Source organism: Schistocerca gregaria, chromosome X, assembly GCF_023897955.1.
Source record: "Schistocerca gregaria isolate iqSchGreg1 chromosome X, iqSchGreg1.2, whole genome shotgun sequence".
Classification (NCBI taxonomy): Eukaryota; Metazoa; Arthropoda; class Insecta; order Orthoptera; family Acrididae; genus Schistocerca; species Schistocerca gregaria.
In genome coordinates, this window is record NC_064931.1 from 167020406 (window position 1) to 167045559 (window position 25154).

The 25154-nt window shown below is 38.6% G+C and overlaps 1 long non-coding RNA gene across 1 annotated transcript; it reads left to right on the top strand.

The window, feature by feature from the left end:
• Positions 1-5975: 5975 nt before the first annotated feature.
• LOC126299270 (uncharacterized) lies at positions 5976-24882 on the top strand. The gene is made up of 3 exons (XR_007552770.1): positions 5976-6151; positions 6453-6562; positions 18795-24882. It is a non-coding gene; the product is annotated as an uncharacterized LOC126299270 (long non-coding RNA).
• Positions 24883-25154: the final 272 nt, after the last annotated feature.

Sequence of the window (25154 nt, forward strand, 5' to 3'; positions counted from 1 at the left end):
TTATAAGTCCACTTGCAGTTCTCAAAGAAACCATTGTCAGCCTCAAATGTTTTGTGACCATATGCATGTATGACGGACTTGTTAACTGCCATTAAATTGTCCTTAGTGTGGCAGTGTGCTGATCTCTGATCCCATTTGATTAATAAAACTAGCCCTGAATAGTGGTTGGTAATGAACAGCCTTTGTGATGTAGTGTTGTGCAGTCATTCGGTAGTCGGCAGCTTTGGAGGCATGCCGATAGAAGCTTTAGGCTGAGCAGTCCTATACTGGCTTTTCAACATAGGGTGCTAACTGTTCTAAAACAGTAGGTGCTGTAAGTGGCTGTCACACTGTTGCAACCAAATCATGTCTTGGCGATGAGGTGCAAACATAATTTCTTGCAATTCATTGCCAGGTGACCAAAATTTCTGTGGAACAGAAAAAGCATTTGACTGAGTGGCCTCATGGCTATGAAACCACTGTAGGCATTTGCAGGGGACTCGTTTGTGCTCAGCTGTCACGATCAATAGTGCAATACTTACGACTGCTTAGTTAGTCTCTTGACAGTGGCATGGGGAGTTCACAGGTTCTCGAGAACACTCTGTGACTTTCAGGTAGATGTGGCATGGTGGCAAGGCAGCAGCATGTTGGGCTGGTCTGTGATAGTTTTTGCTTCCTTCAGAGTGAATGGACGTTATCATGGCAGCCACTGTGGCATATGTTTTGGGCAAGGTTTGTACTTTATTGGTAACTAGTATATTGGGTGCCCTTCCTGAGCAATTAAAATTAACCTCACTTTGGTAGCAACTGTTGTTGCCAAATGTGTAACAGTAAAGCATCCAAACTGATAATCATTCCATGCCTCTCATGGTACAGGACTTGTGTGAGCCTTTGACCCACTGATTTTGCGCAATGTGAAATAAGCACCATCATGAGGACATTGTAGGCTTGGTGCAGGGAGCGTCATAATATAATGTCCAACACTACTGAAGTAACACGTTGATCAAGATTACTGGTCACCAAAGTGAACTATTCAAAAGAGTCACTAATTTGCTGTTACTTGAAAATGCTCTCCATTTACTGCAACTTAGTTTTCAGTTGACTGGTTGCAAACACTGGGGGCTGAATTTGCAAATACAGTGTGGGAGGCCTGCGAAAGCTGATGAGTGGATATTTCTGTTGATCTCACATGTGGTACCAATGAACGTGAAATGACTGGAAACATGTTCACTCTGAATTTGATGTCTTACGACACTGTTGTAATTATGTGTGAAGCATTGTTATGTGATTATATCACTGTGTCCAATGTCATGACCAGTGTGGTTGAAACCATGATGTTCCAAAGTGGATCGGTGTGTGGCACGAAATCTAGTAGTTGAAACACAGGAGGTGGGCAATGTAGAATCTGTATCTCATTTTTAATGACCTGGATGGCACCACGGATGGAATGTAGAAGGTTATGTGTGGTATGCTTGACAGTACTTATCTATGCCAATTGCAGCAGATAACCTATCCACGAGAGCAGAATTACTTCTTTGGGTTCACAAATTATGTAAGAACACTATCTCCTACAAATAAAATATATTCACGGACACAGAGGTGTCAAAAGTGATGGGTTGCCTCCTGATATGTTGGACATGTTTTTACCCGGAGTAGTGTAGCAACATGACGTGGCATGGACTCAATACATTGTTGGAAGACCCCTGCAGAAATATCATCCAATGCTGTCTCTGTAATTGCAAATGTTTCAGGTACACAAGTTTGTGCATGAACTGACATCTCAATTATGTGCCATAAATGTATGAAAGGATTCACACTGGGTGATCTTGGTGCCCAAATCATACACTTGAATTGTTCAGAAAGTTATTCAAACCGAGTGCGAACAGTTGTGGCCCGGTGACCAGCTACACTGTCATTTATAAAAATTCCACCATTGTTTCAAACATGAATAGCTGCAAATGGTCTCCAAGTAGCCGAACATAAACATTTCCATTCAATGATTGGTCCAGTTGGACCAGAGGAGCAAGTCCATTCTATGTAAACACAGCCTACACAATTATGGAGCCACCAATAGCTTGCACTGCGCCTGAAATTTGCTACTGTCGGAACACTCTTGACACTGCAGATCTCAGAATACTGAATTCGCTAATGATTTTTGAAGTGGAAAGTCCCGCACATCTAGCCGCAACTACCATTCCATGTTCAAAGTCTGTTAATTCCCCTCATGTTGCTGTAATCAGGTTGGAAACCTTTTCATACGAAACACTCAAATACAAATGACTGGTCTGCTAATGCATTGTCCTTTTATACACTGTATAAATGATATTACCACCATGTGCACATTGCTATTCTATGACTGTTTTTCATCTCAGGGTAAACCAAACTTTATTGTGCACAAATACAAAAGACACATGTGTACACATTAGCAAACAAACCAGAACAGGAAGCATCAAAGAACATGAGAAATTAGAGAGACACTGCTCTTGTCACATACCAATTAGTTGATTACATCACTCCTACAACTATATTTTGTCAATTCCCAATGTAAAAGTAGTTATCAAAATCATCCATGGAGCCATTGACTGCATGTGAACAATTTGGTGTAGATAAATAAATACCTTATCCCCATTCAGTATTTCAATTTTGAGTACAAATAATGTAGTATAAGTGATCCAGTCTGCTCTGATATGACACTTGTGGCAAAATTACTACATGGACTAGAGAATGTTTACAGGACTTGGCAATGTCAACACAGCAGTGGAACTACTACCTACAAAGTTCTGTGACTGTAATGAAATGGAATTAGATTACATTAGATTCAGTTTTTGTGTCAGAGACCCAAAAATGAGATGATTCTCACAGGTGTGAAACAAGTCAGAAAGTATAACATAAAAAAACATAAACATCTGAATATAATAATCACTACCCTGCTCAGTTATCAGCAGACTGTCAAAATAGGTAAATGCATTTCAGTAAACTAGAACACCTAATATTTACAGAATTAATACTCTGTGAGGATGAAACACAGCTATGCACTTTTAATAAATTTATCTTTCACAAAATACCTAATATTGTCAGTTGTGACCTATTGGTGCAAACAGAAATTTTTCCTTAAGATGGTCTAACAGTCACTGTTACGATATTTATTTGTAGAGTAGAAGAAGTTGCCTACCAGAAAGTCTTTCAAACTCTGTTTAAACTGTGCTTTATCTGAAACCAAGGTTTTAATGGTTGCTGGTGATTTATTGAAAATGTGTGTTCCCGGATATTAGACCCCTTTCTGATCCAAGGTAAGAGATTTTAGGTTTTTATGTAGATTGTTCTTATTCCTAGTACTGATACTATGTATTGAGCAATGGGTTGGAAATGGAGATATATTACTTGCAACAAATTTCATTAAGAATAAATATACTGAGAAGCAATGGTTAGGATACAAAGTTCTTTGAACAGGTTTCTACATGATTTTCTTGAAATACATAACACATGAGTCTTGTTATATGCTTTTGCTTGCTAAAAACTTTTGCTTGGCTTTGTCAGTTACTCCAGAATATGATCCCGTATGACATTACAGAAAGAAAATTAAAAAAAAAATGCAAGTTCTTATTATATTTACTACATGTGACATCATTCTGATTGCAAATCCCATCCCAACTTCATTTATTATCGAGTTATAATCTCAGAAATTTAACACTGTCAACCTCTTTGATCTGCATGTCTTCATGTGCTATTCACATGCTACAAGGAAATCTCTTACGGGTTCCAGTGTGTCTTTGCAGTGAATTAGTTTTCAATAGTTTATTAACATAAGTGAAAACTTGATTAGCTGTCATTTCTAAATCTGCACTTGACTTCCTACTTATTGCAATGTCTGTACCATCAGCAACAAAACCAACTTAGCATCTGGGAATGTAATGGGCAAGGAGTCATTAATGCACACAAGAAAAAGCAACAGACCCAAGACAGAACCTTCAGGAACACTACACGTAATCAATTCCCAGTCAGATGAAGACTGACTGCTTAAGGCTCAGGTATTTCACAATGACACCCTTTGTTTCCTGTTAGTTGAATAAGACTCAAACCATTTTGCAGCGCTACTGTTGACACCATAATATTCTAATTTACTTAAGAGAATGCTGTGATTCACACAGTAAAAGGCATCTGAGTGGTAAACACATGCAGAAAATTTCTATTATAATTTTAATTCTCTACTAGTAAAGTTAAAAACAATTTTACTTTCGTGGTAATCAGTGAATGTTTCAGCAAATTGAAGGCAAGGTTGGTCCTTACATTAGCAGATCAACAGTAATTGCAATTATAAATTAAACTTTTCATCAGATGAGGGCAGCCTAAGGGATCACTGTAATTTTTGCCAAATTTACTACTAGTCATACTTTGAATTCTTTCTCTATCATGTCAGAAAATGTAGCTGAGACACAACTAAGGGCTTATAAATCATATTCTAAATACATACCTGTACTGCACTATGTGGTAATCTACTTGACTGTGAAGTTTACACAAAGATATTGTTATTCCATTACTAGAAATTTAAAGCCCCATAATGAAATTTAATTCACAATTTCTATTGACTGCTTTGATGAGATTTTTGATGTGACCATATTACAATAAATTGGAACTGCTAATATTTACGGAATTCATACAATATCAGAATGAAACCTAGTTATAAATATTTGATAAATTTATCATCATACCTAATATTAACTGTTTTGACTAAGTGTTATCAAAACAGAAATTTTTACTAAAGCTGGTCTAACTATCCCTGTTAGGATATTCGTCTACAAAGTAGATGAGTTTCCTACCAAAACGCCACTCAAACTCTGATTAAGCAGTACTTCATCTGAAACAAAGTTTTTAATGGTTGCTGGCAGTTAACTGAATCTGTGTGTTCCTGAATATTGGGCGCCTTTTTGGGCCAAGGTACGTGATTGTTGGTTTTTATGTACACTGTTCTTATCACTAGTTTTGATACTATATATTAAGCAATTGGTTGTAGACACATTATTTTCAACAAATTTCATCAAGGAATAAATATACTGAGAAGCAGTGGTTGGAATATCCGATTCCTTGTGACCACTACTACAATAACTTTGTCTCGACTTCCAAACTAAACACGCTGTCGTTACGTACTGACAAGTCCTTTGGCGCTGCTACACTGACAGATAATAGCAGGAATTGGCACAAGCGCGGAGGGTGTGCAAGTTATCCATTCGTAAACTGTTATATTTTGCTGTTGTAAGAATAGCGATAACCAGGAAAAGTTTTATTCAATAGAAACGGTTATGCCCAGAAGTAATTGCTTTCGGTTGAAGAGTTTGGGTAAGCTCCAACATTCCTGCTTGTTACGCTCGTTGAAATTGTGTGGGTTAATCAATATTATTATCGTAGTCGTCATTACGACTATGGTACTAAGCTCAAAAGGATCTCTCCAACTATTTTATGTCGATTCTTTTACGGCTTCTGCGCTTCGCCAACCCTCCTCCTTTCTCCGGGCTTGGGACCGGCAACAGCAACTGCAGAGCTACTTAATTCACTCCAACAGTAACTGCAGGCGGAGTTAAAGTGGTTTCCCACACCAACGTTTCAATTTCTACGTTCACACTACAAACAAATTTACGACAATTGCTACTGCTTTTGACTCTGCTGTACTTCAAATTTCTCAATCAACTGCAGCGCCGAGGAGCCGCTATTTATAGGCTACAAGATTGACGCACACAACTATCGATAGTTAACGAGTGTCGACCCATTGCACAATATTTATTACACTTGTATTTCCATGGACCCAGCTTTCGTTGAATTAGTCAATTTACTTTGTTTTGCAATATTTTTAAATATTTAATAAAGCGATACAAGTACCGTGTTTGGCGGTGAATCGCATAAGACTTTAATGACAGCGAAACAAGGGGAAGTGATATAGTTCTCCGAAGTTACCACACCCATTTGAAGGCTTCGACCATAGATACTAGTTTGAAGGCGTTGTGAGTATAAACTTTGAAGACGAAAATTTTGGCCAGCGGAAAGGTCTGTGTTTGTTATTGTTTTGGTAACTCCGCCGTAGGCTTTGTGCTGTTCCGATTTATAAGATACGAAAAGCAGAACACTAAATTGTTGGAGAGAGAATAGGAAACGTAATATACATTGACATTACGGGAGTTAAGTAAGTTTATCAGTTAAAATTATTGTGGTTGCCATATCGTATTTTCCCGTAGAATATAAATGTATAGGATTTATTTAATACTGTGTCGTATGTGCTCAAGCTGCAAGTACAGCGTTGTACTGAGAACGTTATAAACTGCAGATTTAGTTTCATAGTTGTAAGCTTATATTAAAGAGTACAAAGCTATGTTGGTATGCAACTTAGTACTGTTTATATGTTTGTTGGAAGGCTTCTTGAAAGTTAACTCTCATTCAAACATTTTGAGTTGTTAAGTAGTGAAGTTCTTGAACTTTATTTTCAGTCACTGAAGCGTTTAACGATGAGACGTGCTAAAAGCAGAAAGTGACATGCAGCTAAACAGTAGATACTGTGAGAGAATTGCATTTGCAAAACATGATACTGAAGTAGCAGGTAAGGGCTTATGCGAATGTATGGGCTTACATTCAGAAAATCAGCGTCTGTTTATTATTACTCTGAAGTACCAGTGGGGAGTAAATGTAGGACAGATTGAATAATACGTGCTGTCAGTCTTGTTTGTGGGCCAGTACAGTGAGAAAGTTTTCTAAGTGCAAAACAGGTAGTGCTGACCTTTTTGGGTTGTATCAAGAAGATGCAAACACTGAAAAAATTTTTCAACAGTAATTAAGCTTCTTTCTAGATAATTTAGTCCTGTTTTCTTGCCAATTGGCAGTCATTGCCTCATCAATATTTGTGAGGCGGAAAGCGAAAAGGGACCTCTTGTCGAAAATTTAGGAATTTGATTTTTTGTAGTTTTTACATTCAGCATTAAATTCTGAACAACCTGTAAAATAATTTTATTTCTATCTCTAAATTTGTGGAAGTTATGGCGGGTTGAATATTTATTATATAAAAGAGCTGTTTTGAGATATGGGCTTTTAAAGTTTCACTTTATTATCATTGCTGAACTTTACATATTTAAGAAACAAATTCTGCATATATATTACACTTAAAATGTCTTGTCAAGTGGTTTGGAGTTTTTTTAATTGATGCTTCACAATAAGTGTTATGTAATCACATTAACTTCACCTATATCATTACCAACAGCAACAGCTGAGTTAACATGTGTTGGATCCCATTGTTGTTCATACACTTTCTGGGAGTAGATAGTTTACTTGTTTGTCCACAGTCTCACACATAACCCCAAATATTCCTATTCTGAATGGAACCAAGAACTAAATAGGTCCAGGCTGCAACTGGTTAGTTGGTAGGTGAACCTGCTGGGCCATGTCAAAACTGTAGTGTGCTCAACTTCTATCACCATCTTCAAATTTTTCCGTTTTTTTTTTTTTTTTTTTTTTTGATAGTTCCCTTATAAAACACTCTTTCTTTTGCAACAAGTTGTAGATGGGACCTCATTTTTTCAATAATTTCCATTTTAGTTTCTTCAGGCAATGATGCCATTGCAGTTCCTGAAGTGAAATGCTGTTGACAAAATGCACAGAGATCTGATTTGGGCTTCATGACAACTATTTTTGAGCATATCTCTTTCCAAATATTACAAAACACTCTACTTGATACTGGTTTTATGGGATTATCATTTGTAAAGGAAGCCATATAAGTTTCAAAGATTTTGGCTTTATCGTCACTTGAAGGTAGAAGCTTGAAATTTGGTTTATACTGAGTGCTACTTCTGCCTGATAAAATTATGGCATATTGTTCTGAGTAATTGTGTAAAAACCTTACAACAAACTCTGAATCAGAAAAAGAAGTCATCTTCTTAGGAAGTTTTCTTGCATTACCATGAGCTTTGACAATCAGTCCTGTATCATTATACATTTTTGTTACAGCGCTTTAGTCTTTTAATTTTAACATTGTTGGAAAACATGTAAGTGTTTGTACAAACTTGCCGACCTTTTACTAAGTATTTACTTTGTGATTGTTTCCTCTCAGTTTGTACTTTATGTTTACGAGCTGTTAAAGAAGAATCTGAAGTGACACACCGCAATTGGCCTAAAATAACTTGATCTAATGTGTTGACATTGTTCTCATAATGATAAATCTCAGCACATTCATGACGCATTTCCAAATATTCATCAACTGAACAGCAATTGCAACATTCTTCTTTGCACCCGCAACCTGCTTTTAAAAACTCTGAAACGAGGGCATAGTCTCTGTCAGCATCAAAAGAGTCAATTAAATTTATGCAGTCATCAGTTACTACCAGGTCAAAGTCTTGAGCACCATCATTCTCATCTACAACTTAATCACTATTAACATTTCGTTCTATTTCAATAATAACATTATCAGTAACATTATCGTTGTTACCTAAGGCTTCATTAAACTTCAGAATGTCTTGTAATAAAGAAATATCAAATAGGTTAACTGACTCATCACCTTGAGATTCCAGTTCCTCATCACTTGATTCGTCTCTACTTGGCATTCTTTCAGAAAAATCATCTTGAAATACTTTGTAAACTTTTATCATATAAATCACCACCAAGACCAGTATCGTTTAGTGCTTTCACAATTCTATCTTCACACATTGTATACTTTAAACTGAGCAAGCTGTAAACACGAATTTGTAACGTCAGCTGCCAGCTGTTCTTTGAGGGCTACCAACTATACATTGGCAATATCTGTAGGCATTCGCAAAAATAGGACCATGTGTGTTGTTTGGCATTATTGAAATCACAAAACAGTTTTCTTTTATACGAACTTACTCTGAGCTCCTTAAAAGGCTTCTAAAATTTAATAGGTGCTATTTTGTGAAGTACTGCATGTATAGCTGCGATATTTAGAAAAGGGACCTCTTGTCGAACCAATTTTATTTTCCAATAACGACAAGAGGTCCCTTTTCGGAAGACTGACATTGATTGTTTTTAATGATATAATTGACTTTTGTTGCATTCAAACAAGTTTCAAATCAATATGACTGTGTTCAGAATGAAGTAAACTGTTATAATATTTTTTAAAAACGAAAATTGATATTTTACACATTATTGAATGTTTTTGCCTGTACTGAAAATTTTACTCTTCCGACAAGAGGTCCCTTTTTGCTTTCCGCCTCAGATTTACTATCTGAGGCTACTGTCACGCTATTTGCTCAAGGTCAGGTGCTGATGCTACACCCATCTGCTTAGACCTGTTACATACCTGTGATGTGGTGGTAATGTCATGGTGAGGTTTGATGTTGCTGAGTCTGTCTGTGTTTGTAGATGGTGTGTTGTAGTATTTAGGGGCGCTCTTGTGTGCTAGATGTATGTTAGTGAGTTGATTGACATGAATTGAATGTTTCAGGTTGCTATTGGACGAATTTCTGCTGAGATAGTTTGAATTTTCACATTGTGGCTGATGGATTCATTTTTATGTTTGGAAATATTAATGGAATGTGTTTCTTATGGTCAGAGATTTAATATTATTTTTTTCTTTTTTCTTCAATTGTGAATAAGATACAGATATATATGAGTAGGTCATTATGTGTTGCAGTGGGAGATATTTTTGCTTTTATTATATGTTTTATGATGGCGATGAACGAGTCGTCGCCAGTGTTGGCTGGTGGCCAGTGCTAAATAGAAACATATAAATCACAGCAGGTTTGTCAGTAATGTCAATAAGGTGCTGGCTGCATGGTTTGGATCTGAAATGACTAAAATAATTACAAGTCGTTGGAAAATATTATATATATTGTATTTAACTGGTTGTTCAGGATTCGTCCTGGCTTCATACATATAATTATAAACAGATAGCTATTGAGGCCTCATTTAAGCCATACGTTACCAAGTGCCTTGTTAGAGGTTGCCTCCTATCAGCTGAAGGCTATGCTACTTTACTACTTGACATTCCGAGCAAGAGTGGACGAGAGCTTGCTAGAAACTTGACACAAGCCACAGAGCAGCGCTAGCTACTCATGGGTACAATGATACTAATACGGACCGCAATGGATAACTTCCACCCCTGACAGTTGTGGTATCATACGTTGATACCACATTCCTCCCTCGCAAATCTGCAAACGGCTGTTGAATATGGCTTATGACCGCCACATGCAGGACGCCATGCTGTTGTAATCGAACAAGTGGCGAGCCTGACTGCAGTTGAAGGCACCTGGTCCATATGGTCATCTGGTCCCCGCAGCGTTTATGGCACTGCGGGCGACCCCACTGTGAGACATGGTATCCACGCTGGCGCATCATCGCGTGGCAAAGGCGAAGCTACGGGCGCTGGCACCCAGGGGTGAGGAGAGCAAGGAAGAGGGCCCTGCAAGGGCAGCCCCGACGGAGCCGACATTGGAAACATAGGGCAAGTGGCAGAGACCCCACGGCTAATGAGACGCATCTGCTTCTGATGCGTGCATGCCTCACCAGATGGATCTGATATGACAAACATGGCACAGCCAAGATGGCGAAGGATGCACCCTTTCAACCATCGGCGATTGCTGTGGGAATGACGAAAATAGACAATATCATCTGGCAAGAATTTGTGGGTCTGCCATGGCAAAGAAAAATGGTGTGGGGGATGCAACAAATGCTCTGTTCGATTGAGGGGAGAATGGTGCTGAAGTTAAATGCTGAATACCATTAGCTTCACAAATGGTTTTAAACCCTGCAGACACAAATTGAGGTCCATTGTCGGTGACAATGACTTGTAGAAATCCTTCTATGCTAAATATAGAAGACAAGTACTTGATGGTAGCAGATGATGTTGATGACATGTGAACAACAGATGGAAAACTGCTAAAAGAATCAACAAGAATTACCCATCGTGCGTCCCAAACAGGATCAACGAAATCTAAATGCAAGCTGTTCTGTGGCAAAGTTGCCTTAGGCCAAGAGAAAATTTTCTACGGTGGTGCGGATTGTTTTCTGCACACACAGAACAAGAACAACAAATCTTGGGTGTCAGCAACAATACCAAACTAGGTACAGTGACGGTGAGCTAACTGTTTTGTCTGTACGATACCCTAATGACCTTGGTGAAGAAGCCGTAGCACAGTGACTGCAAAGAATGAAGAACAATAACATGAGACTGATTGTTCTCTGTGCAGAGCAAGATGATGCCACATTGGTCAAAAAGTCGTCTGCACAAAAAAAAAAAAAGGAACCAATGGTTCTTCGATCCAAATTTAAGACAAAGGCTATTGCTTAGTGACATGACGCAAATCAACACTTAATACTAGGTTGTTAACTGTTACTGTGGTTATACGACAAAAGTCAGCAGGAAAACTTTCTACTACATCATCATTTTGCACACCAGTGGACATACAAGCCTGTTCGGAAGAGTCAAACAGTAAGTCTTCAGCTATTGGCAATCTGGATAGTGTGTTGGCCTGGGTGTTTGTGAGTCCAAAAATCAAAGCAAGAGCTTCCATATAGATCTGCAAGTAGTTACGCTGTGCAGAGGAGGCAATTGCGAAAACCAATTTTGTGAGGAAGAACAGCTCCGATCCCAAAATCGGAAGCATCAACGATGAGACCAAGAGGTTATGTACTAGATAACAATGTAGATTTAAGCTGCTGAAGGGCACATTCGCATTCAGGCGACCAATTGAACGAAACGTTCTTTCAACATAGTCGATGTAATGATGCTGCTAGAGATGATGCGAGAGGCAAAAACTCATGATAATAATTGAGCTTTCCAGGGATGGATTGTAATTATTTAACTGTCTTGCATGCTGGTAGCTCTGATATTGCTCTTACATGATCCGGATTTGGATGGATGCCTTGAGAGTTTATTACATGTCCTAAGTAGGATAACTGTTCAGAAAAAAAAATGTACACCTGTCCTTATTGAGTTTAAGTCCATTCTCATGTAACACTTCAAATAACTGTCTCAAATTATGCAAATGTTCATGCTGTGTAGAACCAGAAGCTACGATGTCATCTAGGTAATTACACACTGAAGAAATCGATGCACAAAGAGTCTGTAAGTACTGCTGAAATAGTGCAGGTGCAGAGGCTCATCCAAACAGAAGCCTCTTAAATTTGTAGAGACCTAAATGCATTTTCACGACGAGAATTTTGTTGGATTCGTCATCCACAGGAATTTTAAGATATGCATCTTTGAAATCTAACTTGGAAAAATATTTACCTTGACACAATTTGTCAAACAAGTCTTGTGGACGTGGCAAAGGAAATGTTGAAACAACAAGTTGAGGATTGATGGCGGCAATCTGCCTGATGGTTTTGTTAAGATAACAAACAGTGAAGCCCATAGTGATGCTGTTACTGGTTCAATCACTCCTTGTTCCTCAAGTGCATGCAGTGTTTTAGCAATTTCATCTAGAAAGCACGTGAGGCACTGTGTAAGAGCGGAAACATTTAGGCTGTGGATTGTCCTTCAATTCAATATGCGTCTGAAAATTCGTCTCGCGCCCTAAACCTGGGGAAAAAAATTTCAGCAAACTCTTGACTTAGTTCGGAAACACTTTTGGTGGGAACACGTTTAGTGACTGCTAGTATGTCATCGTGCATAATTAAGGAGAATACATCAAATAAATCAAGATCAGAAATGTTTACAGATGAGGGTGAACACAGTACATGAAAAGAAATCACTTGAGTTTGCAGTCGTAAAACCTGGATACTTTGACCTCTGTAGGTAGCTAACGTAACATTTGCGTTACTCAATGGAGGTGAACCAAGCAATTCATAAGTTTTGTGATTCATGAGTGTAACAGAAGCTCCAGTGTCCAACTGAAAAGGAATCATATGATTCTGAATGTTCAAGTTTATAAAAAGTTTGTTCTGCCATCAGCGAAAAAAAGCATTCTGAGAAGCAGTGTGCACTGGCTTGTGTTGACAGGCAGATTGTGTGTGACGGGTCTCCTTACGTCTGCTTGCATTGGCATCACAAAGAAAATTCACACACTCGGGCAATGTCACAGGTACTGGAGGCGAATGTACAACATTTATTTCCATTGCTTACGGCTCATTGTGATAGGAAGTATTATTTTGGAAACCGTTCCGGTGGAAGCTACTTTGTCTGGAAACGTAATATGGAGCATTAGATTTTTGTATTTTGAGACACACTGCCTGGGCATGTCCCTTCTTGTTGCAAAAAGGCACACAGCGTTGCACGATGGTCATGAGCGCAAAGCAGCCGCGCGCCGAGCCTGTACAGCATCATGTATGTGTGATGCACGTGCAGCCAGCTTGCTAACCTGTCAGACAGTGGGAGATGATTCAAAAGAATTTGGAGCAAAATTCAACGTGTTCTGCCTGTCCAACACTTGTTCTAAATTGGGGTTGGATAATTTAAGAATTTGCTCTCTAATGCGTGTGCTGGACACGTTCTGCACATTAGCGTCCTGTACCCTTATGTCAGAATATGATATGCCACAAGAACATGAAAAGCCACAGTCGCAAGTGAGGCCTTGCAAATTGGCTACCCACTCATGGTAATTCTGATGAGGTACACGTTTTGTGCGGAAAAATTTGTACTGCTGAGTGACAACATTCACACTTTCCTTGTAATAATCAGTTAATTCCTGAACAAGTTCTTCGTAACTGTGCTGATCAGGAGAACTTCTCGGGAAGAGTTTGAGGAGAATGAGGTACGATGCTACGCCAACACAAGGTAAAAGCACATGCAGCCGTGTTTTACGTTGAATGTCATATGCTGCAAGGTGGTGTGAAAACTGCACATGTCACTCCTGCCATCTTTCCACGCTGAAGTCAAATGCTCGAAACGGCGGGGCTGTGACCCGCTGTACAGCTGGCTCCTGTGCAGCCAGTACTTGTGGCACAGCTTGTTGTTGTCCCTGGACGAGTGGTCCCAATGTGTGCAGTAGTGCGTTGGGCTGCTGATTCTGTAATCATAACATTTCTGCCTCTGAATTTGCCATCACAACGAAAGCAAATAATCACGAACGGGAGTAGGAAAAAAATGTCATGCACTCATCAATCATACCATGTGGAAAGGATGGGTGGCACAGCAGGGTATATAGTCTGTAAACATGTATAAATAGTGCTGCTTTCACTGTTCCGCTTTCCAAAAAATCTGTACCTTTAACCTTGTTGCCAACTGTTATGACCACGATGAACGAGTTGTCGCCAGTGTTGACTGGTGGCCAATACTATATAGAAACATATAAATCACAGCAGGTTTGTCAGTAAGGTCAATAACGTGCTGGCTGAATGGTCTGGATGTGCAATGACTAAAATAATTAAAAGTCATTGGTAAAAAAATAATATATTTTGTACTTAACTGGTTGTACAGGATTCTTTTTGGCTGCATACATACAATTAAAACAGATAGCTATTGTGACCTCGTTTGGGCCATACGTTACTAAGTGCCTTGTTAGAGGTTGCTTCCTATCAGCTGAAGGTTTAACTACTTGACGTCCCGAGCAAGAGGGGATGAGAGCTCGCTAGAAACGTGATACAAGCCACGGAGCGTCACTGGTCGCAGTTTGTGGGTCCAATCATACTAATATGGATCGTGGTCGATAACTTCAACCACTTACAAGTGCGGTATCGAACATTGGTACTACACTATGTATGGTATGAGTTTATGGACTATAGTTTCTTTGTGTATATTGAAATTAGTGATGACTCATTTTTGCCACTGATGACGCAATTTTTCATAAATTTTGGTAACTGTGTTGGATTGTGATTGGTTGGTATCATGGTTATTGATGTACCATTAGAATATGTTTCTGATATTACTCATGTGGGCATGGTTTGGTTTGTTGTACTGTGGTCTTTGCTTTAGGTAGAGTAAGTGAAAGTGTGGAAAATAGATTTTAGCATTTGAGTGTGTTGCTTTTTGTACAGTGGGATTTGTTTTTTTGGTGCTATATAGATCAATTTGCGTCATTGGGTTTTGGAGTTGTGTGCAAGTTCACGATATCAAGACCTTTGCTTGAGGATTATGGATGAAGTGAAATTTGCAACACCATGTTGTAGAGTTGTATGTTGGTTCCTGGTATCGAGGGCTTTTTTGGAGCTATGTAGGTGAAAATTGTGGTGTTGAGTATTTTAGTTGTGTATGGGTTGCTGGTAATTTAGTCCTCATTTGAGATATCAAAATTTACAGCACCAATAGATTTTGTTTTTGTAATTTTTTGTGTTAAATTTTGAAGATTTCATGTGCTTGATTTTTGGGCAAATTTTTGTTTTGCTGTAATGTTAGTTAGTTAGTTATATTACTTGTTCCATGGATCATGAACACAATTCTTTTGCAATGATGTGGAACGTGTCAAAGTACACAAGATTCATTTATCCCAAATAATCATTGTTAGTCTTATATACGGTACAATTGTTAATGCTTACTGTATTTCTTTGGCCTATGTCTAAAAATACATCTATGGAGTAGAAGGAGTTGTCATTCAGGAATTCCCTTAACTTACTTTTGAATGCCGATTGGTTGTCTGTCAGACTTTCGATATTGTTTGGCAATTGACCAAAAATCTTTGTGGCAGTATAATTCACCCCCTTTTGTGCCAATGTCAAATTCAATGAACGGTAGTTAAGGTCACCCTGTCTCCTAGTATTGTAGCTGTGGACTGTGCTATTAATTCTGAAGTGATCTGGGTTACTAACAACAAATTTCATTAGGCTGTATATATATTGTGAAGCTACTGGCAATATCCCTAATTCTTTAAATAATTGTCTACAAGATGATCTTGGATGAGCCCTAGACATTATTCTGATAACACGTTTTTCTGCAATAAATACCTTCTTTCTTAGTGATGAATTGCCCCAAAAGATTATTCCGTAAGAAAGCAATGAATGAAAATATGCATGGTAAGCTAACTTACTGATGTGCTTGTCTCCAAAATTTGCAATGACACTAATAGCATAGGTAGCTGAGCTCAATCGTTTCAGTAGATTGTCAATGTGTGTCTTCCAGTTTAAATTCTGATCAATACAGACACCCAGAAATTTTGAACAATCTGCTTTAGCTAAAGATTTTCCCCCACACTCTATATTTATTTCCGGTGTTATGCCTTTCCCTGTACTTAACTGTATGTACAGTCCATTAGTGGAAGTCCATTAGCGGAAAACCACCTAATAACTCTTTGAAAAACATTATTTGCATTTTCCTCAGCTGATTCTTGCTTTTTAGGCTTGATTACAATACTTGTGTCATCTGCAAAGAGAACCAAGTTTGCATCTTCATGAATATAATTAGGCAAGTCATTGGCATATATTAAAAACGATAAAGGCCCCAAGACAGAACCCTGTGGTACCCCATTCTTGATACATCCCCAGTCTGAATAATCTGATGCCCTTTGTGTACTATGTGGGTTTACTGTTTCAACCTTCTGCATTCTACCAGTTAAATATGAAGTGAACCATCTGTGTACTGAAACATTCATTCTATAGTACTTCAGCTTATCTAAGAGGATTTCATGATCCACACAATCAATTCTTACTGTTGTATATTTGTCCGCGCCCAAAACCACCTTCGTCATTCAGTTCTCCTGTCAGTTTCATTCTGTTGTTGGAGTTAAATACTTAACATGTTATTTATGTTTGTTTGCAGTTGTAATAAGTGATGTCATGGTCACCATATTGTATTTGCTTGACATAGTTTAAACCATGTCATCACTGTTCAAAACAGGTGGGTGGAGTCATGTTATTGTTTTGCCAATCTACCTTTTATAATAGTTAGAGCAGTAGATCCCTTTATATAGACTGAATTTGTTCTTCAGATATAGTTTGTGTGTCTAACTAGAAATAATGCTATGTTTCAAGGATCATTGGTCTGTTGTACCAAAATGGTGTAGGTTACATTGATTTTACACTCTGTGTCTACTTTCTAGCCACTTACAGATTACCAGCTATCTCACTGGCAGAAAAGTAATAATAATGAACATAATGGTTTCTGCCACTGCTCATGTTACTCTGAAGGAATATTGACATCTAGTTCTAAATAGCCCAAGCAATCGTAGTCTTATGCCACAAGGTTTTTGTTAAATACCTCTCTTCAGGCTGATTTTGCCAGAAGAAGCAATTTCAGTTCACGTTTAAAATTGTGTAAAGGTTTGCAGCAGGCAGGTGCCCTTGATTTTATTCTTCAGTTGCTATTTACCATGGCCGGTTTTGAACTCACAAGCGATTTATCATCAGATGGGACATATTTATTGCATATTTCCAGCATTGTTGTGGCTCATGTAGGTATGGCCAGAGAACAAAACATGAACACACTGAATGTAGTGAGAAGTATGTACAATTCACACCTGGCCACAGCTGCACCTCTCCAGCAGTGCTGCAAACATGCACCATCTGATGATAAGGCAACAGTTGGCTCTCCCCATCCTGTGCATCATACTGTACCTGAGAATGCTGTCTGGTGGGTAAAAAAATATCAGTCAGTATAGTGGGTATATAGGTGTCAAGAAAGAACTGTAGTGTGGCTGTGAAAAATCAGTTCAAGTTGAACTGTGATCTGCACCATCAATACAAGACAGAAATCTAACTTAGGAATTATATCCTATGGTGTGAAGATATTTGAGAAGCTACCCTCTAACATACAGCAAGTAATAGGTTATCTCAGCCAATTCAAAACATTCCTGGTGATGACTGCTTCCACTACTTATCTTAGTGCAAGGGTTTGATTCCTCCTTAATGATGAAAGGCCTCACTAATAGGTTGCAGGCAACATCAGCATATTGCTGCAATAGTTTCCATTGAATATCTATGAGCAGTAAAAACCTAACTAGGCTGTTCTTGCAGAATAATATGATATGTGTGACACTATTCCTCAAATAAATTGAACAGACATTGTCATAACACACGGCTTATTTGTGTTACACTTATTCCACTGTTGAGTTGATGGATTTTTGTTAATTTAATGAATACATTATTCCTGTCTGAAAATCGGCCATGGGCTGACTGTCTCAGCACCAAAAATCAGTTTTTTTTATATATAGGCACTGAAGCTTTACATTTTCACTGTTTGAGTTACAGAAATTACAGTTAAAATTTAACTCATTCAATGAAACTCATAACTCATTCTTTGCTAATATGTTTTTGAATAGAGCCAAATAGATACTTTAAGAATCTGAGTAGTTTTTCTTCCAAATGTTTATATTTACTACAGAATTTATATTTATTTATAAGTCAACAATAGAATCTGTCACAAAACAATTACTGATTTCACCCTATAGCAAAAATTTAACTAGGAATGGTCAAAATAAATTAGGAAATTAATTACATATACAAAAGAAGGCACAAAATGAGACCTTGTGCTATATTCCTTAAGGTGGAGGCCCAGCATTTTTCTTTTATGGAAATGCAGATTATATTCATACATGTAAAGGTAAGTAGGCAAAAATTAAAATAAAAGTAATTTAAGGAGGCAGGTGGAAAAAGAAGAGACGAAGTAGAGAGATCCCAGCTTGCTTCGTCACAAATGCTTAAGGCCTTGAAGATGCACCTATAAAATGACTCTTGGTAAACACTAGCATCACTGTCCGCAGCTGCCCATTTACATTGTAAATGCAACATGTTATCAGATTAGCTGATTATATGCTTCACCATTTGACAGCCTAATATTTGCTGAAATGCAGCAGTTTTCACTCCTAGGTGCTTCATTGACAATGGAGTGGTGTACTCTACACAGGAAATTCATGTTACTAATCAATACATACTTAATTCTTTACTAATTTGACATACAGTGATGTTACTCTACTTATGTTTGTTCTTTCCACACATTCAGTATATCTTTGATTTATTTTCAGGAACACATCGCAAATTCAGTAGTACCACAACAGAATGACTACAGGAGCGAAATGTACACCTCGCCACTCTAAATTGGGGCCCAGCTCATCGCCAGACTGCAGAACAACATCTCTGTGAAATAGGATACCCTAGACCATATCTAAGCTCTTATGATGCGTGATGCTTACAGAAACATCCGCCAGATTGTCACAAGCTATTAACGTTGGTGACTGGGCTGAGGATGCTGTTTTGATCAATACTGACCCACATCTCATTTTGGACAATCCCCACACCTCCCCAAACTTGAACTCCAAATGCTCCACAAAAAACTGAGGCTTCATCGTCATGAAAGATTGCCCATCAGCTCTCGAACATACAAGGTACCGTGGCGAATAAGTTCCACTGCCATCCTTAGCCTGATGTTCCTTCCATGGTGTGGCCAAGGAGGGGAACGATTTGGGGTTGCACTTCTGTGCGTTGAATTGAACTTGTCATTGCTTAAAGACATCTAATGTTTCACCACCACCAACAAGAGATGATGTACTACGCTTCATTGTCTGTCATTCTCCCTGGTGCCACCCACCCAGACCAGGGGCACAACCCACAGGTGCCACGTAGCCACAGCAAAGGCAACCTGGCAGGACTGCCATTGCCGGGAGCAGAGTGATACCTGTGCGGTCAGGGAGCTACAACCAACACGGTACATAGCGGCCCCACCACAACGGACTGGCTACCGTGCTGGATATCAGGTGCAAAGAAATCCATGGTCATCGTCGACACAGAAAGTGACACTGCACAATGCATGGTGGAAAACACATCCAGGAAGGTGTCCTCACCCAAGAGATGGGGAATGAGCTGGACTGAGATGCGACAATGAGGAAGTGGGCTATAGATTTCAATGCACGATGGACATTATGCACCATGTAAGGCTCCCTTCCCCAATTGGCTTGATCTTTGGGAAAATTTTGAAGAATGGAGTTCAAAACCATACAGGGGACTGTAACATAAAGACCGAAACATGGGAAACTCCTTTTAATTGCCTCTTATGACAGACAGGAATACCTCTGGCCTATTCTTATCCCTGGACGTGCAGGGCGAGAACCATCAGTGATTTCACCAAAGCAAAGATGACTGATGTGAATCTACTACTTACTATCTAAACAGTTTGGGGATGACTGCAAGAGCATAGGAGATTTAGATTTCTGTGTGAATTTCGTATTGTAATGGGCAGTAAGGAAGAGGTTTGTACATCAGCTTGTGGTTGCTTGAAAGGAGCATGATGACCTCACCAAATATGGTAGACTGTATCTGCTAGAAAGAACTCGGGGGAGGGGGAATGGGACTAAGTCTTCAACACCTGTGATGTTTCTAACGGGTCTCATACCTGGTACCTCACGCATTTCAAATTCTCGTTACAGAGATAATGTTAGGATAACATATTTCTTTGTTTATTTTAGATGAAAATATGGTCTTCCAGAACTTCCAGTTTCTGTTCACTTTATACACTGAAGTGAAAGAAGTCATGGGATACCCCTCAATATATTGTCAGACCACCTTCTGCCTGACATAGTGCAGCAACTTTATGTGGCATGGATTCAGCAAGTCATTAGAAGTTCCCTGCAGGAATATTGAGCCATGCTGCCTCTACATCCACCCATGATTCTAAAAGTGTTGCTGGTGCAAGATTTTGTGCACAAACTGACCTTTTAATTTTGTACCATAAATGCTTGATGGGATTCATGTCAAGTGATTAAGGTGGCCAAATCATTTGCTCAAATTGTGTAGAATATTCTTCAAACCAATCATGAACAATTGTGGTGTGGTGATATGGTCAATTGTCATCCACAGAAATGAAGTCCATATATGTTTGCAAATGGCCTGCAAGTAGCTGAACATAACCATTTCGTCAACCATTGGTTCAGCTGGACCAGAGGATCCAGTCCAGTCTGTGTAAACTCAGTCCACACCATTATGGAGTCACAAACTGCTTGCACAGTGCCTTGTTGATAACTTGGCTCCATGGCTTCATGGGGTCTGCACCACACTAGAATCCTACCTTCTGCTCTTACCAACTGAAACAGGGACTCATCTGACCTGGCTAAAGTTTTCCAGTCATCTAGGGTCCAATCAGTATGGTCATGAGCCTAGGTGAGGCACTGCAGTCTATATCATGCTGTTAGCAAAGGCACTCCTATCTGTTGTCTCCTGCCATAGCCCATTAAACACCAAATTTAACTATGCTGTCCTAACGGATAATTTCATCATGTCCCACAACAATTTCTGCAGTTATTTCATGCAGTTCTGTTTGTCTGTAACCACTGACAATTCTATGCCGCATTTGTCAAGACTGTACACCGAGTTTCTTTAATTCTTTGTTCTTATCTTTCTCCCTTACATTCTTTCTTTCTCTTGCCTACTAACAGCTTATCTTTGCAAAAGTGAAAATTAAGAAATGTATGCACGGAGTTACTGGAATCTTCATTAATATGACGACTGCCATGAGGTCATAGCAGAGCCTCACCCCTAACACTGTGTGCCTGGTTTGGCCTGGTGGTGAAACATGTCACTATGCATGTGGCAGTCAACATGTTAAAGTCACAATAAGGCTTTTTGTCATTTCTTCCCCTCTTCTCCCCTCTCCACCTCTAAGGAACTACACATCTCATATCAGAAGTTCCTTAACATTTTTCCTCATCCTTGCCACTTATTCTAATTTTCTTACTAACATGTATGGCAGTGAAATGGATGATCTTGAAACCTCCACCACCAATAAAAATTTATTCACAGTGCTAGAAAAGAAATAAAACAACAGTTTAGAATGCTTGCACTTCAAGATGACAATCACTTGAAATGATGTCATGTAGCTGACCACACATCTCATGTCTTAAAGAAGTTAGACTTCACATCTTGCAAGACTGGCACTGAACTTCAATTAATTTCCTCCTGAATTGGTCCTTCAGTTCCTGGATGGCGTTTGGTGGGTCCACTGGAAGATCTGAGATGCCAGGAAATGTCCCCACTGTTGGAGATCAGATGACCAGTAAAGATGTTCTGTAGCATGTTAATGGAATCCTGCAAGGTATGGACTTGTTGGAAGAATGTGGCTAAAGTTACAGGAAGATCAGGAAATTGTCACATTAGGGTGTGTTTCACTATGTGAACATAATGTTTTGTGTTCATAGTACTGGCATTAGCACAGTTGTCTTAGAAAAAAAGCACCCAACAATTCCAAACATTAATATACTGCACCACACCACCACTTTATGACTAAAGTTGTGTTTCATGAAGCATTTCAGGATTTTCACATGATCAGTCGCTAAAGTTTTCTTTGTCAGCAAAGCCTGACGCCTCATCATTCATGGTCAGATTGTTGCACAGATGTGAGTGGTTGTTCATGAACCCCAAAAACCTCTGGTGAAAGAATAGTTTTTTCAGGAGCTTATTTGCATCAGTTTATTGCACTATCTGAATTTTGTATAGGTAGTTTTGAAGTTATTTGTGCTATATTCACCACAGACTGCAATCTGTTGCCTAAGTTTCAGCACATGCTTTTGTGCAGAATGCCTGGAATTTCGGCTGAAGGCTCCTTCCGTTCTTGCAACATTCTCTAGTGTACACATCCATTTTGTACTTCCATCCCTCTTTTGCACCTCATCACCCATTTCCTCAAAGTTCTGTATTTGTACTTCGATAGCATGTGCTGATGGGACAGGGGCTTGACTTGCGAGTTTGTAATGAGTACAAAAAATACACTGCATAGCTGCTTAGTTGTCATTTTTGTAAATCACCTTCATGGCAACAACACATAGCTCACTGGCCCATGATGGTATCTCCACTGAACATAAATATCACGGTCAGTGGCATCACTCCCGTTTTGTGATTCCTACTTCCAGTGTTGCCAAATATCTCATTTCACTGCCACACCTGTTGTTTGTTATTTGACCTTTCATATCCAAAGCTAAAGAACCCATGCATGTGCATATGAAATTGATAAGTGCAGTAAGTGATCTTCAGTGGTTTTAGTTGTAGTTTTCATGTTCATGTTTCATTGATATTCCTGACGCACACTTAATTGTGAGATCATAATGCAATGGACAATATGGAGATATTACTATACCAAAAAAATAAACTTACTTACTTCCCTACATCGTTACTACTTTATTTTCCAAGAGGATTAATTACTGCCTCAAATTAATTTTACAAGCAGTTAGCAAAGTTTGTGTTAAATGTTATCAAACCATGCTTTTTCCAAAGATTGTAGCCAATGGATTATACTCACAGCAATGTTGCAACTTATTCATACTCTCTGCATAGGACATTACATCACTATGAAATAAACACAAGTGACCATGCTCAACTTACGTTACTCTTCCTTCTTCTCTGACTTTTGAACTATGAAAGTGAAATGTGCATATGGCAGATTTTTCAGTAACAATTTCATGAATTAGTGATAGTTAGATTTGCAGAACTTTCATAGCGTTTCAGGGAGTTTGTCAGTTGCTGACTGTGCTGGTAATCAAATCCAGGCCCCTTAAATGACATTCAGCCACACTGACCACTAAACTATGAAGGTGGAAGTGAACTATGAAATGCAGTTACAAAAAGTTCATAATTGAAGAATCAAAAATTTCAATTATGTGATTAAAATAATTAAATAGATATCACTTTTGATTATAGATCTTCACAGTTATTAATTTACGAGGTATGTCCACAAAGCAAGTTCCATTTGGTTATATAAAACAAACGTGCACAGACACAGAAAAAATATTTCTTGTAAAAATCTACAACTGTTAAACAACTTTTTTATATAGCTTCTAAAATTTTGTAGACACTTGTCATACCGTGGTACAAGTTTTTGTATGCCTTTTTCATAGAAGGTTGCCACCTGTGTATTCAACCATGTGGTAACATGTTCTTTTAGCTTGTCATTGTCATTGAAGTGTTGACCACCAAGGACAGATTTTAGGTGTAAGAAGAGAGCTAAGAGCAAGGTCCAGGTTGTACAGAAGATGATCAAATGCATCCCAGTGAAATATCCATAAGAGCTGTGAGGTTGGGCATTATTGTGGAAAAAAACACCTTTTTCACAGTAATCCTTGGCACTTGTTCTGTATTGCACGGCACAATTTCTTGATGGTCTCTCAGTAACCATGTGCATTGATTTCTTACCACGGGGCCAATCAATCAGCAAAATGCCTTTTCTGTCCCAAAAAATGGTGCACATGACTTTTAGAGGTGTCACAATTTGCTTAGGCTTAACCTTTGTTGGGGTGAAGTGTGCCTCCATTCCATTGATTGCTGTTTTGTTTACCCAAGTTTCATCCCCCATGACTATTCGAGAAAGAAAACCATCAATTTCTTTATTGTAGTGTGTCAAAAACTGAAGTGCACTGCCCAACCGTTGTTTTTTGTGTTGTTCAGTAAGAAATTTGGGTACCCAACATGAGCAAAATTCCCGAAATTACAGTTTTTCTGTAACAATTTCATGAATTAGTGATAGTGAGATTTGCAGAACTTTCATAGCAAGGGCACTGCGTGTAAACTTATGGTTGTGCTTAATCTCCTCTTCAATTGTGTGAACCAGTTCATCAGTAAACACAGATGGGCGTTCACTCCATACTTGATCACGTCCTTCATTGAACAGTCTGACCCATCTTCTAACCATTGAATCACTCATAGCATTTTGTCCATAAACCTAACAGATTTGTCAATCAATTTCCTTTGGTTTAACTTTCTTTGCATTTAGAAAATGAATCTCATATCTGATTTCACTCGCGATGGCATTTTCAATTACGGGTGACATTATAAAGAAGCACTACAAAGCTCATTACGGCAGTAGCGATTTGAAAATGTCTTACATGTCTTCTCATTGAGTCAGAGTAACTGCCGTACATGCTCGGAACTGCGATCGTAGCGCTGCCACGGATAGAAATAGAAACGGAACTTACTTTGTGGACTACCGTCGTATTATTCAGTGTGGTCATTTACAGATACAGAATGGATGAAATTATCGTGACTAGACTTTTGAAAGTATCTTTCTGATTTACTTGAAACAACTCTGTATCTTTGTAGTAATTCTACTTTTTTAATAAAAATAAGGAAATGTGATTCTTGGGTTATCTAAGAAGAGAATCATTTACAATAAGCACTGTAACTACACACACCTCAAATGGAGGGTCATTACTACAGTAGCACCAGCAATGCCTGAATGATAAATTCTGATTTAAAGACACTGTAGTTAGGTAACTATTCCCATTTAATTTCATTCTTTGATCTGGCCAGCATTCGTGAAAAACATATTTCTGTCAGTCTAATGTGATGTTTTATAGTTTTAAATGAATGAAATGGTAGTTACATCCCCAAAACAACATTGTGGTGTA